This window comes from Scomber japonicus, chromosome 5, assembly GCF_027409825.1.
Source record: "Scomber japonicus isolate fScoJap1 chromosome 5, fScoJap1.pri, whole genome shotgun sequence".
Lineage (NCBI taxonomy): Eukaryota > Metazoa > Chordata > Actinopteri > Scombriformes > Scombridae > Scomber > Scomber japonicus.
The window spans coordinates 3872204-3884330 of NC_070582.1; positions in this window are offsets into that span (position 1 = coordinate 3872204).

Sequence of the window (12127 nt, forward strand, 5' to 3'; positions counted from 1 at the left end):
AGATGCCAAAAAAAATTACAACAACTCTGAAGTTCAAGTCCGAAAAAAGCCGAACTACAGCAGCAGTGTGATGAGTTCTGTGCTGCAGCCTTCAAAGAAATGATATCAGAAAAAATGTATTTCATCTTTCAGGCTCTCTCCCCTAAAAATGTCCAAAAAAGTTACAATCAAGCTGCAGAAATTGAGTTAAAAATGATTATTGCACCATATTAGATTCAGAGGTCTCTTTCATCTTTTCCAGCATTAAGCAGCGAGTCTGTTTACATGCAGACAACAAAAAGTGTCACAAGAAGAAGCTTTAGATGTCAAAGTGAAGAAGTTGCAGTAAATCAGATGTTGCATTCATGAACAGTAGGGTTTTCTGCAGTGTTGGACTTTTGAAAACTTTCTTAATGCAGCATACAATACTATTTAATACTTGTTTCCTGGTCAAAGAATAACATAAACCACTGGGAAGAAAAGGCCTTCTATGTTTCAAAGTAGCAAAGTCTTTTTGTTCCTATACTTCCACCACAGAGAAACAGGAAACACTAAGAGGGAATCTGATGCTAAAAGACTGTAAATGTGTCAGATATCACTTGACTAACTCACACTGTTACCATAGTAACTATAATAACTATAGTAACTCACACTGTTGCCATAGTAACTATTATAACTATAGTATCTCACACTGCTGAAGCTCAATAGAAGCTGATCAGAGACTTTTAACCCTCCTGTTGTCCTGGAGTCAAGGAAGGAAGGAAGGAAGGACAAGAGGGAGGGAGGGAGGGATGAAGGAAGGAAGGAAGGAAGGAAGGAAGGAAGGAAGGAAGGAAGAAGGAAGGAAAGGAGGGAGGAAGGAAGAAGGAAAGAAAGAAGGAAGCAAGGAAAGGAGGGAAGGAAGGAAGAAGGAAAGAAAGAAGGAAGCAAGGAAAGGAGGGAAGGAAGGAAAGGAGGGAGGGAAGAAGGAAGGAAGGAAGGAAGAAAGGAGGGAAGGAAGGAAGGAAAGGAAACACTAAGAGGGAATCTGATGCTAAAAAGACTGTAAATGTGTCAGATATCACTTGATATGACTAACTCACACTGTTACCATAGTAACTATAATAACTATAGTAACTCACACTGTTACCATAGTAACTATAATAACTATAGTAACTCACACTGCTGAAGCTCAATAGAAGCTGATCAGAGACTTTATAATGATTTAGTCCTCCATCACTTTACATTGAAAGATCATTAGAAGGAGATCTTTTAACCTTCCTGTCGTCCTCCCCGGGTCAAATTGACCCCGTCCTTCCTTCTTTCCTCCCTTCCTTCTCTCTTTCTTTCCTCCCCATTACCTTCCTTCCTTCCGTCTGTCCTTCCTCACTCCTTCTCTCTTTCCTCCCTTCCTTCTTTGCTTCCCTCCTTCTTTCCTTCCTCCCTCCTTCCTTCTTTCCTCTGTCCTTCTTTCCTTCCTCCCTTCCTTCTTTCCTCCCCATTACCTTCCTTCTTTCCTTCCTTCCTCCCTTCCTCTTTTCCTTTCTCTCCCTCCCTCCTTCCTTCTTTCCTCCCTCCCTCCTACCTTCCTTCCTTCTTTCCTCCCTCCCGCCTACCTTCCTTCTTTCCTTTCCTTCCTCCCTCCTTTCCTTCCTTCCTCCCTCCTTTCCTTCCTTCTTTCCATTCCTTTGTTCTGCAATGTTGTCTCTTTTATAAAATTCATACATTCATCAAGATACAAACCAAGATTTCTATGCAGTCTAAACATTTATCACCAAGTACCAATGAGATGTTCCTCAGGGTTTGTGTTGAGTGTCTCTGAGTGTTTGATCTCATTTAGATGTGATGAGGTAAATGATGTGAAGACTTCCTGTTAGCAACTCTGGAGCAAATTGGACAAATGAATGAAATTAAATCAAACCAGGATTTAGAGATTACTGAAGAGCCATATTTTACTGATAGGAAGCATGGCAGCAGATTAAAGGGCAGATTCAACATTTTTCAAGTTAAACCAACAGTCAGACCTTCCTGTCGTCCTCCCGGGTCAAATTGACCCCGTCTGTTTTGACTGTTCCTTCTTTCCTTCCTTACTTCCTTCCTTCCATCTGTCCTTCTTCACTCCTTCTCTCTTTCCTCCCTTCCTTCTTTCCTTCCCTCCTTCCTTCCTTCTTTCCTCACCATTACCTTCCTTCTTTCCTTCCTTCCTCTTTTCCTTTCTCTCTCCCTCCCTCCCTCCCTCCCCTCCCTCCTACCTTCCTTCTTCCTCCCTCCTTTCCTTCCTTCCTTCTTTCCTTCCCTCGTTCGTTCCTCCCTCGTTCTCTTTCTTTCCTCTCCAATATCGTCCTTCTTTCCTCCCTCCCTCCTACCTTCCTTCTTTCCTTTCTCCCTCCTACCTTCCTTTTTCCTCCCTCCCTCCCTCCCTTCTTTCCTTTCCTCCCTCCTACATTCCTTCTTCCTCCCTCCCTCTCTCCCTCCCTCCCTTCCTTCCTTCCTTGACTTGAGGACAACAGGAGGGTTAAATGACTGTGGATTTAGTCCTCCATCACTTTACATTGAAAGCACATGTGAAGGTTTTAATAGTCAGTATGAACAGGAGGAATGATTACAGCTGTTATTTTAAGACTGACTTATAACTGTTATATATGTAATTACTTTAAAATGGGTTAAATAATGAATGAGCTTCCTCGCTGCTGTAGCTGCAGCATAGTGCCTGTTTTCTGCAGGTCTGATGTTTTGCTGACTAAAACCCCACAAAGGAGGATTAACCAGCTTCCTGCAGCACAATCCTCTGTCACACCAGTCTCACTGTAGTCTCCAGACAGCCACAGACACATAATGTACTAATAATGCTACTGCCTACAGCAAATATTTAAGACTTTTGTAAATTAAACTTAAGATTTGAACACCTTTGAGACTTGCAGGCACACTAAAAGAGTCATCTGCAGCAGACTATTTTTAAATAAATGCCTATAACATCACATTAATTGAGAAACTACACTATTTAACTGCCACTGATGAGGATTGTGCTGCTAATGGTAAGTAATCATCATCCCAGTTCCTGCACTTCCTGTGAAATTGCTTTAACCCTCCTGTTGTCCTCGAGTCAAGGAAGGAAGGGAGGAAGGAAAGGAAAGGAAAAAAAGGAAGGACGGCAGAAAGAAAGAAGGAAGGAGGGAGGGAGGGAGAAAGGAAAAGAGGAAGGGAGGAAGGAATGAAAGAAGGACCGAGGAAAGAAGGAAGGGAGGAAGGTAAGGGGGAGGAAGGAAAGAGAGAAGGAGGGAGGGAGGAAGGGAGGGAGGGAGGGAGGGAAGAAGGAAGGAAGGACAGAAGGAAGGAAGAAAGGGGGGATGAGGAAGGAAAGAAGGAAGGGAGGAAGGAAGGAAGGAGGGAAGGAAAGGAGGACAGAAGGAAGGAAGAAAGGGGGATGGAGGAAGGAAAGAAGGGAGGGAGGAAAGAAAGAGCAGTAGGGAGGGAGGAAGGAAGAAAGGAAGGAAGGAGGGAGGAAGGAAGGAATGAAAGAAGGAAGGAAGGATGGAAAGAAGGACAGAAGAAAGGAAGAAAGGGGGATGGAGGAAGGAAAGAAGGACAGAAGGAAGGAAGAAAGGGGATGGAGGAAGGAAAGAAGGACAGAAGGAAGGAAGAAAGAAAGGGGGATGGAGGAAGGAAAGAAGGAAGGGAGGAAAGAAAGAGAGAAGGAGGAAGGAAGGGAGGGAGGGAGGGAGGGAGGGAGGGAGGGAGGGAGGAAGGAAGGAAGGAAGGAAGGAAGGAAGGAAGGAAGGAAGGAAGGAGGAAGGAAAGAAGGAAGGGAGGAAAAAGAGAGAAAGGAAGAGTCAAAACAGACGGGGTCAATTTGACCCGGGAGGACGACAGGAAGGTTAATGTTCCTCTTTTTTGGTTGTTTTGTTTCTTAGGTTTTATATTGACTGTTAAATTACGTCACTGCCCTTTAATTAAAAACAGTGACATTTTGCAATTTACCACAAATATACTCACATCCAGAGTTAACTGATGAAACTACCGAGACCTCAAAGAACATCAAAAGCAAAGAAGAGAAACTGTTTCATATCCAGTATTTATATGTATATTTAATGTGCAGGTGAGGATGTCTGTGCTCTTCCTTTTCTCATGTCAAAAAGGTTCAAAGCCTTAAAAGAGTCAGAACAGTCAAAAGAAACCCCCGCACTATAAAAGAGAAGAAGTCCAGCTGATGCAAAGAGATATTTTTTAACTCACACAGTTACAAAAAGATTCAAAAAGGAAGGAAAAAAATGAGGAAAACATAAAAAATCTTACATGTCAAGACGTCCCAGTGCTGCATTAGCTGGTCGAGTTTAGATAAAACTCAATTATTTCTTGTATTTTGGGATTAGTGAGTGGTGTATTCATTCTTGGGTGATACTAATACTGTACCCTGACAGATTTAATGGTTATTTTTGGGGTTGTGTGAGCTCCCTTTAATTCTCTCTTTTTGAAAAGAAACATGTAAAGATTCACAGTCGACCCCAAAGAGACATAAGAAGCCAGCATTATGGTGAGGATTTAGTTTTCTAAATTTTCCATTTCTGAGCATCCGCTGGGTTCTTCTCAGGCGGGGAGTTCCTATCCTCTGAAATGAGGCCAACCAGGAAGTAACTTAGAGCTGCATTCTATCAAAAGGCCACCAGGGGGCGACCGTCTCTATACAAGTCAATGGAGAATTCGCCAACTTCTCACTTGATTTCTAACCTCAGTAAACGTTTTCAAAATGTGTTTATGGTCTCAATCGCTAGTTTAAAGCCTTCTTCAATGCAGTATGATGTTCATTTGGGACATTTTGGCCTCCCTGATTTTATATGTGACGATAAAGCAGGGTATGCATTAGGGCGTGGCTACGTCCTGATTGACAGGTTGATTGCCCAATGTCCTCGAGATCCAGCCCTCGCAACCATAGCAACCTCCCCGCTCCGCCCATGTTCGGGTGGCGTAGTTTGAGTTTCAGTCGTCACCTGTCACTCATTGTAAGCCTATCATCTAGTTTTAAATATGTCTCTCTCTCACTCTGCACTAGTCTGGTATTCAGCTGTTTTATTCACCCACCACGTTCCCATCTTCATCAGCCTCACCATCACCAGTGTCTGGACTTCATGGTGTTAAAAAACTTCTCTGTGTCGATGAGGAGTTCATGGAGCAACTACAGATTTTGTTGTTTAATTTATACTTGTTTCCCCAAGACGATGTGCTGAAGTAAAAGCAGAGCCAGAAGGCAAAGCTCCCAATTTATCAGTCGGACCACGTTCCAACCCTCACCTACGGTCATGAGCTTTGGGTAGTGGCTTAAAGCAATAAGATCATGGATACAAACAGCTTAAATTAGTTTCCTCCAGAGAGTGTCTGGGCTCAGCCTCAGAGACTGGATGAGGAGCTTGGATATTAACTTTTCAGATAGTTATCAGGTCGAAATATTTTGTTTATGACCAAATGGCTGCAAAACTAATGATGTTCTGATCAGCCTCGGATGTGTTTCATGCACATATGAGCATAACACAACACACTAAAGGCCCATTTGTGCTCAACGGACGGACGAAAATGTATCCGTCCCTTTCAAACGATGTTACCGTCACTGCTCACATACTTCCATGCGTCCTTTACGTTGGCATGGATGTTAACCAATACATCCACCAGGGGGCAGCACAGAGTCAAAAGTTTACAACAACAAACTCAAAAACAAACATGGCGACTGTGGAGGAGATATTGATAATGTTCCTCTTGCATAAAAGACAAAAACGATATGTTTAAAGTTTCTAACCAACTCACAAAACCTTTCCTCAAAAAGTTCCTCCATTGTTATTTCTTCTTCGTGTCTCACTAGAGCTACGTATCGAGTAGTGACAGCAACACTGCCCCCCCCATGGTTTCCGGTGGTACTGCTCCGTTTGGTACTTCATTAGATACCCATTAACACATGTAGGTCTCTTTTTTTATCGTATGTAACAGGCGTGTAGTGAAGTCTCACTTTAGAGCGTTTAGGAGGCATCTTGGCTGCTGAACTGCTAAGCGTACTAACTCAAATTTATCATGACTTCACCACCACAGACGGGTCGTAGCTGCTGTGGCAGTGGACCAATCACATAATGCATTAAATCCAAGAACACCTGCATTGATTGGCTGTGAGCATGTCCATACAAATAGTCATATTTTCTAGCTCTGGGTACAAAAAGGATCTATTGCAGGTACCGATTGATGGGAGATGTTTCAACACTACTTGGTATCGATTTATGTTGATTGATATCTTAAAAAGGTACCGATGCCCAGCTCAAGCACACACAAACACCTGGAATTTAAAAAAAAAAAAAAAAACAGGTGATGGACCAAAAAACTAAATCTGTAAAGTCAAAGAAAAAGTGAGCACACTGTAGCTCCCAATCGAGGTATCAATTAATGGGATATCAAGAGGATTCATTTGAGAATTGTGCATTTTAAGTGTTGGTAGGTATGTTTTCTTGTGCTTAGTGATATGAGTCTGGCTCCTAACAGCTTGCAAATAAAAAGAATACTCGAGAAAATAATTGAAACACTATAAAAATAAGCTCGTCATGAGACCCTGAGGTGAGAAATCTGCTTCAAAATGTCGATAGAGACTGTTTTTTTTAATCCATCGAGCGAGTCAAAGTTTTCTAGTTTGCCAAGAGTAAAACTCCCAAAAGTGGCGGTAAAACTCTGACATTAACAAACCCACACAGCTCCCTGTGCAGAAATGTTTCCTCTCGCTTACAGACATTCATCCCCTCCGCTAAAAAACACAAAGACTCCAGGAGCAGCAGCAACAACAGCAGCAGTAAAGGAGGAGTAGAGATGCCAACGCCAAATTAAATTAAGCTAAAAGACTAGTTGGTCCTGGGAGGGTGCTGCAGAGAGGAAATGCCGAGTCTCCGGGGAGGAACCAACCTTTCCATCCGAGAGGAGCAGATTAGTCCGGATTAGTGCATCACCACTTTACAAACACACATTCCAGAGGACCTGATATGAAACCTAATTAAATTTGGACAGCTGCATGAAATGGGTTTAAGAAGCTCTCTCTAAATGAATTCCTGCACTCACCATCAGCTTCTGACACTCACACCACCAGAGTCAGTTCAGGCTAACAAAAGGCAAGAAAAAGGAGTGAAATGAGGTTTAAAGAGAAAAGAGACGAAGCAGGAGGCGACATCAGAAAGGTGTAGTACATGAAGTATTTGTGGAAACAGAGAGGGAAGTTGGCGCTCTGTTCACTGCCAGCTGGATCGAGTTTTTCCCTCCATCACAGCAAACTTATCTGGGTCAAATAGCAGAGCTGGTAGTTATGTGATTCCTCCAGAGTCTCTCCTGGAGCTGAGCTGAAGGAAGGATGGGATGATGTGGCTGCAGGCTTCCATTCATTATCAATGTTTACTTGGTGTTTCTTCCCCCCCAGAGTCAGTTTAGACATCGACCCCCAGCGGCCTGACTGGCACAAAAAGACCCATCTGTAACCAATGGAGGCGGCTCAGGTTGAATTTTTGGCAAAGTAACTGTTGCCCAGGAGAGACTGCAAAGGTTGAAGGACAAGAATCTGCTGATCAGTCAGCTACAATATGTGTCTGTCTTCATCCACTCAGTGAGCAAGCACTATAGGTGACTTGTACTTTAGTTGAATATTTCCATGTGATGCTACTTTCTACATCTCAGAGGGAAATATTTTTGTCTTTTGACGTCTGACAAAAAGCAGTGTGTAGTCGGCTCACATTTCAGATGTCTAAGAGTTGTTAACAGCTCCACCAAATAGTGATTCCTCCCTCTAAACTTCTCACATGCTTTCATTTCAATAAATGTTCAAATGATCCAATACTTCAGCAAAAATCAAAGATTAGAGAAAAAGTCCAAAAAACTGAAAACACATTTGTGTATCAGAACTTTGTTTTTTCTTCTTTCCTCTCCCATTAATCATCTCAGCAGCACTCACATTTATCTGCTGACCCTTTGGAGGGGCCCCACCCCTAGGTTGGGAACCACTGGACTAAACTAGCTAACTGTATGTAAAGTAGTGTAAACTAGCTAACTGTATATAAAGTAGTATAAACTAGCTAACTGTATATAAAGTAGTATAAACTAGCTAACTGTATATAAAGTAGTGTAAACTAGCTAACTGTATATAAAGTAGTATAAACTAGCTAACTGTATATAAAGTAGTGTAAACTAGCTAACTGTATATAAAGTAGTATAAACTAGCTCCACCTCCAGCAGCTACAACAGTAACATGCTGCTCTAACACTGATGCTTCACTATTAATAATCTAATGATGTCATATATAATAATATATCACTACTTTTACTGTAATACTGCATACTACATCACTCATAATACTGCAGTACTTTTACTGTAATACTGCATACTACACCACTCATAATACTGCAGTACTTTCACTGTAGTAGGATCTTTCATGCAGGACTTTTACCTGTAATGGAGTATTTACATATTGCTGTTTTGGTACTTTTATTTTAGTAAAGGATCTGAATACTTCTTCCACGGCTGTGATTAACAGTTTTAGGAACACATGACAAACAAAACACTTCTACATCTTCAACATCTTCTAGTAACATTATTTGGAAAACACTTTTGTGGAAGGCAACCTGATGTTCCCCTAAAAGATAAAAAAAGATGAACAATCTTCTACTTCTGAAAACAGAAATGTGAATCAAGGAGATAAATGTTGGTTTTGTTTGGTGGTTAAAGGAGCATCATATAATTCCTGATAATGTTTTTGTCCACTGATGACAAAAATAAAACTCACCAGCTGCAGCCAGATGTTGGTGGTCAGCACTTGGTTCTTCTCATCCTACAAAAACAGAAGAAGAGAAAGCATCATCGTCTGCTCTGTATGCAGATGAACCTGCGGACGTCTGAGTCACTGCAGTCGTGGTTGAAAGTCTGTCCACTCTCCTCTGTCTCTTTCATCCCTTTAAATTAATCTTAAATGTGGCAGCGTGCCAGCAGAAGGGGAGGATGAATATGAATAACGTCAGTTTGATGAATGTCCGGCCTGTTAATTCATTCTCAGGTAGTCGAGCGTACGGAGAGAATTAAAGGATGGGGGGGATGTAAACAAGCTGCAGAAGGAGGGACAGCGAGAAGAAGGGGAAAGGGGGGGTTCTTTTCAATTTAAGGACAATGGTTTTATAAATGGCTGACCTTCACTTGGCATAAAAATGATCCACTAACAAGTATTGTGTGAGTATGGAAAGCTTTTTCCTATACAGTACTGGACACACCTTCTTATCCCCTTGAAAGAATGAAAGTGTGCCCAAACTTTTGGCTGCAACAGAGCTCCATTTATACCCAAAGATGTGACTGAATCCCTGAATCCACTGAAGCAGCCTCCATTACTACCTGCTGTTTGACTAACCTTTGCCAACAAAATGACAGCGGCTGGCTGCAGAGCCCCTGAAAGGTCACAGTGGGAATTGTTTTTTATGAAGTGCTGTATTTGTGATATGAAGCCACGTAGTCAGGGCAACAGTAAACACCGCCACTTTACAGTGCTTAAAAATTTTAAAAGGAAGGAAGGAAGGAAAGGAGGGAGGGAGGGAGGGAGGGAGGAAGGGGGGAAGAAGGAAGGAAGAAGGAAGGAAAGGAGGGAGGAAGGAAGAAGGAAGGAAAGGAGGGAGGAAGGAAGGAAGGAAGGAAAGAAAGGAGGGAGGGGGGGAAGGGAGGAAGGAAGGAGGGAAGGGAGGAAAGAAAGGAGGGAGGGGGGAAGGGAGGAAGGAAGGAGGGAAGGGAGGAAAGAAGGGAGGAAGGAAGGGGGAAGAAGGAAGGAAAGAAGGGAGGAAGGAAGGAAAGGAGAGAGGTTGGAAAGAAGGAAGGAGAGGAGGGAACTCTTTTATTCTTAGCTCAGTATGAGAGTTGTCTTTTCTTTCTTTTCCTCTACCACTACTTTGTATTTTTTGCTATGTGGCTTTAATGTTTTTGATCCTTCAGCATTTTGCTCCACTGCTGCTGTTGTTTTTGTGCTTTATGAATAAATCTGACTTGACTTGAACTACGTCACTTGTCCGAGTCATAATAACTCAAACTGACTATGGGGTCAGTGACAGTTTATTATGTCCATCGTGGTTTAGTTTAAATTTAAAGGGTTAAAAAGTGAAAATAAACGTATGAATAACTTCACACATTCTTTTTTTGTGGACTCAGCATCAAATTTATGCTTTTAATCCATTTAGAGAGAATATATTAGAGGATTATGGTAAAAGTGTCTAAGTGGTGTAACCATAAAAACTTTGGAAGGAAGGAAGGAAGGGAGGAAGGAATGAAGGAAGGGAGGAAAGAAGGAATGAAGGAAGGAAGGAATGAAGGACGGGAGGAAAGGAGGAATGAAGGAAAGAAGGAAGGGAGGAAAAAAGGAAGGGAGGGAGGAATGACAGAAGGAGGGAAGGAAGGAGAGAGAATATAAATTAGAGGATTATGGTAAAAATGTCGTCCTCCCGGGTCAAATTGACCCGTCTGTTTTGACTGTTCCTTCTTTCCTTCCTTCTGTCCTTCCTCCCTCCTTCTCTCCTTGCTTCCTCCTTTCCTTCCTTCTCCCTCCTTTCCTCCCTCCTTTCCTTCCTCCCTTCCTTCTTTCCCTCCTTTCCTCCCTCCTTTCCTTCTCTCCTCTGTCCTTCTTTCCTTCCTTCTCCCTCCCTTCCTCCCTCCCCATTTCTTCCTTCCTTCTGCCCTTCCTCCCTCCCTCCTTCTCTCTTTCTTTCTTTCCTTCCTTCCTTCCCTCCTCCCTCCCTCCTTCTCTCTTCCTTCCTTCCCCCTCCCTTCCTCCTTCCTTCCTTCCTTCCTTCCCCCTTCCTTCCTCCCTCCTTCTTCCTTCCTCCCTCCTTTCCTTCCTTCTTCCTTGACTCAAGGACAACAGGAGGGTTAAATGTAATTTCCCTGAGACAGAGAGGTGTTGGTTAAGCTCTGTTGAAGCTGTACTTTCCTATCACCACACAGCTGATCTTCCATTTCTAAAACCAAAACCAACTGCCTGCACTAGTAGTGATTTAGGAAATGTGTCCTATGAAAACAGACTGAATACTTATGTTATATTTTTGACATTTAAGGGTCTGTTTTTTGGTTGATTGGTGTCACAAAATAAACAATAGCTCCTCAGATGTGAGCAGCAGGACAGTTCATAAAAAGCCAATCAGTCAGAAGTCTTGGAGAATCAATACTTCATTTATCAGAGTTCAGGTTGTTGATCCTTCTCATCCTCACTGTATTTTTGGATTGATGATGTTTGTGTGTGTTCATCGCAGACCGGACTGTGATGGAAACCTGTGCTGATATGCTCTCACACTGTGATCGAGTATACGCCTGACTAAAATACAGAAATGATGCAATAAATAATTTTTTTTTTGTGCAGCACAAATACAGAAAGTATGCAGAGATGTTTTATCAATGTCTTGAAGGCAGCCGGAGCCTTTTAATATAAAGCTTATTCTCCCGTGGCTGCAGGAAGCACACAGCAGCAGCAGCAGCAGCACTGACTGGAGCTCTTTTTAACCTCAACCTCACCCTCACGCTCCCACTGGGAGACGAGAGCGGCCAGCCAGAAAGAAAACCTACTCGCCTGGATATAAAACTCACTGCAAGTCCTGCAAGTTAAATGACCAGATGTTATTTGACCATGAAGTCCCATAGGAGCATTTCTACTCAGACACTTCTATATCTGTAAACAACAAGACAACATCAACGTTAAGAATAATGTTTTATGATGTGACAAGACTGTAGTTAAGGTCTGGTTAGGTTTAAGCCAGCCGGAGAGTTCTGGTCCTCTGAAATGAGGCCAACATGGAAGTAACTTAGAACTGCATTTTAGCAAAAGGCCACCAGGGGGCGACCGTCTCTATACAAGTCAATGGAGAATTCACCAACTTCTCACTTGATTTCTAACCTCAGTAAACGTTTTCAAAATGTGTTTATGGTCTCAATCGCTAGTTTAAAGCCTTCTTCAATGCAGTATGATGTTCATTTGGGACATTTTGGCCTCCCTGATTTTATATGTGACGATAAAGCAGGGTATGCATTAGGGGCGGGGCTACGTCCTGATTGACAGGTTGATTGACCAATGTCCTCCAGATCCAGCCCTCATAACCATAGCAACCTCTCCGCTCCACCCATGGCCCCGCCTCATGTCCATACAAGTAGA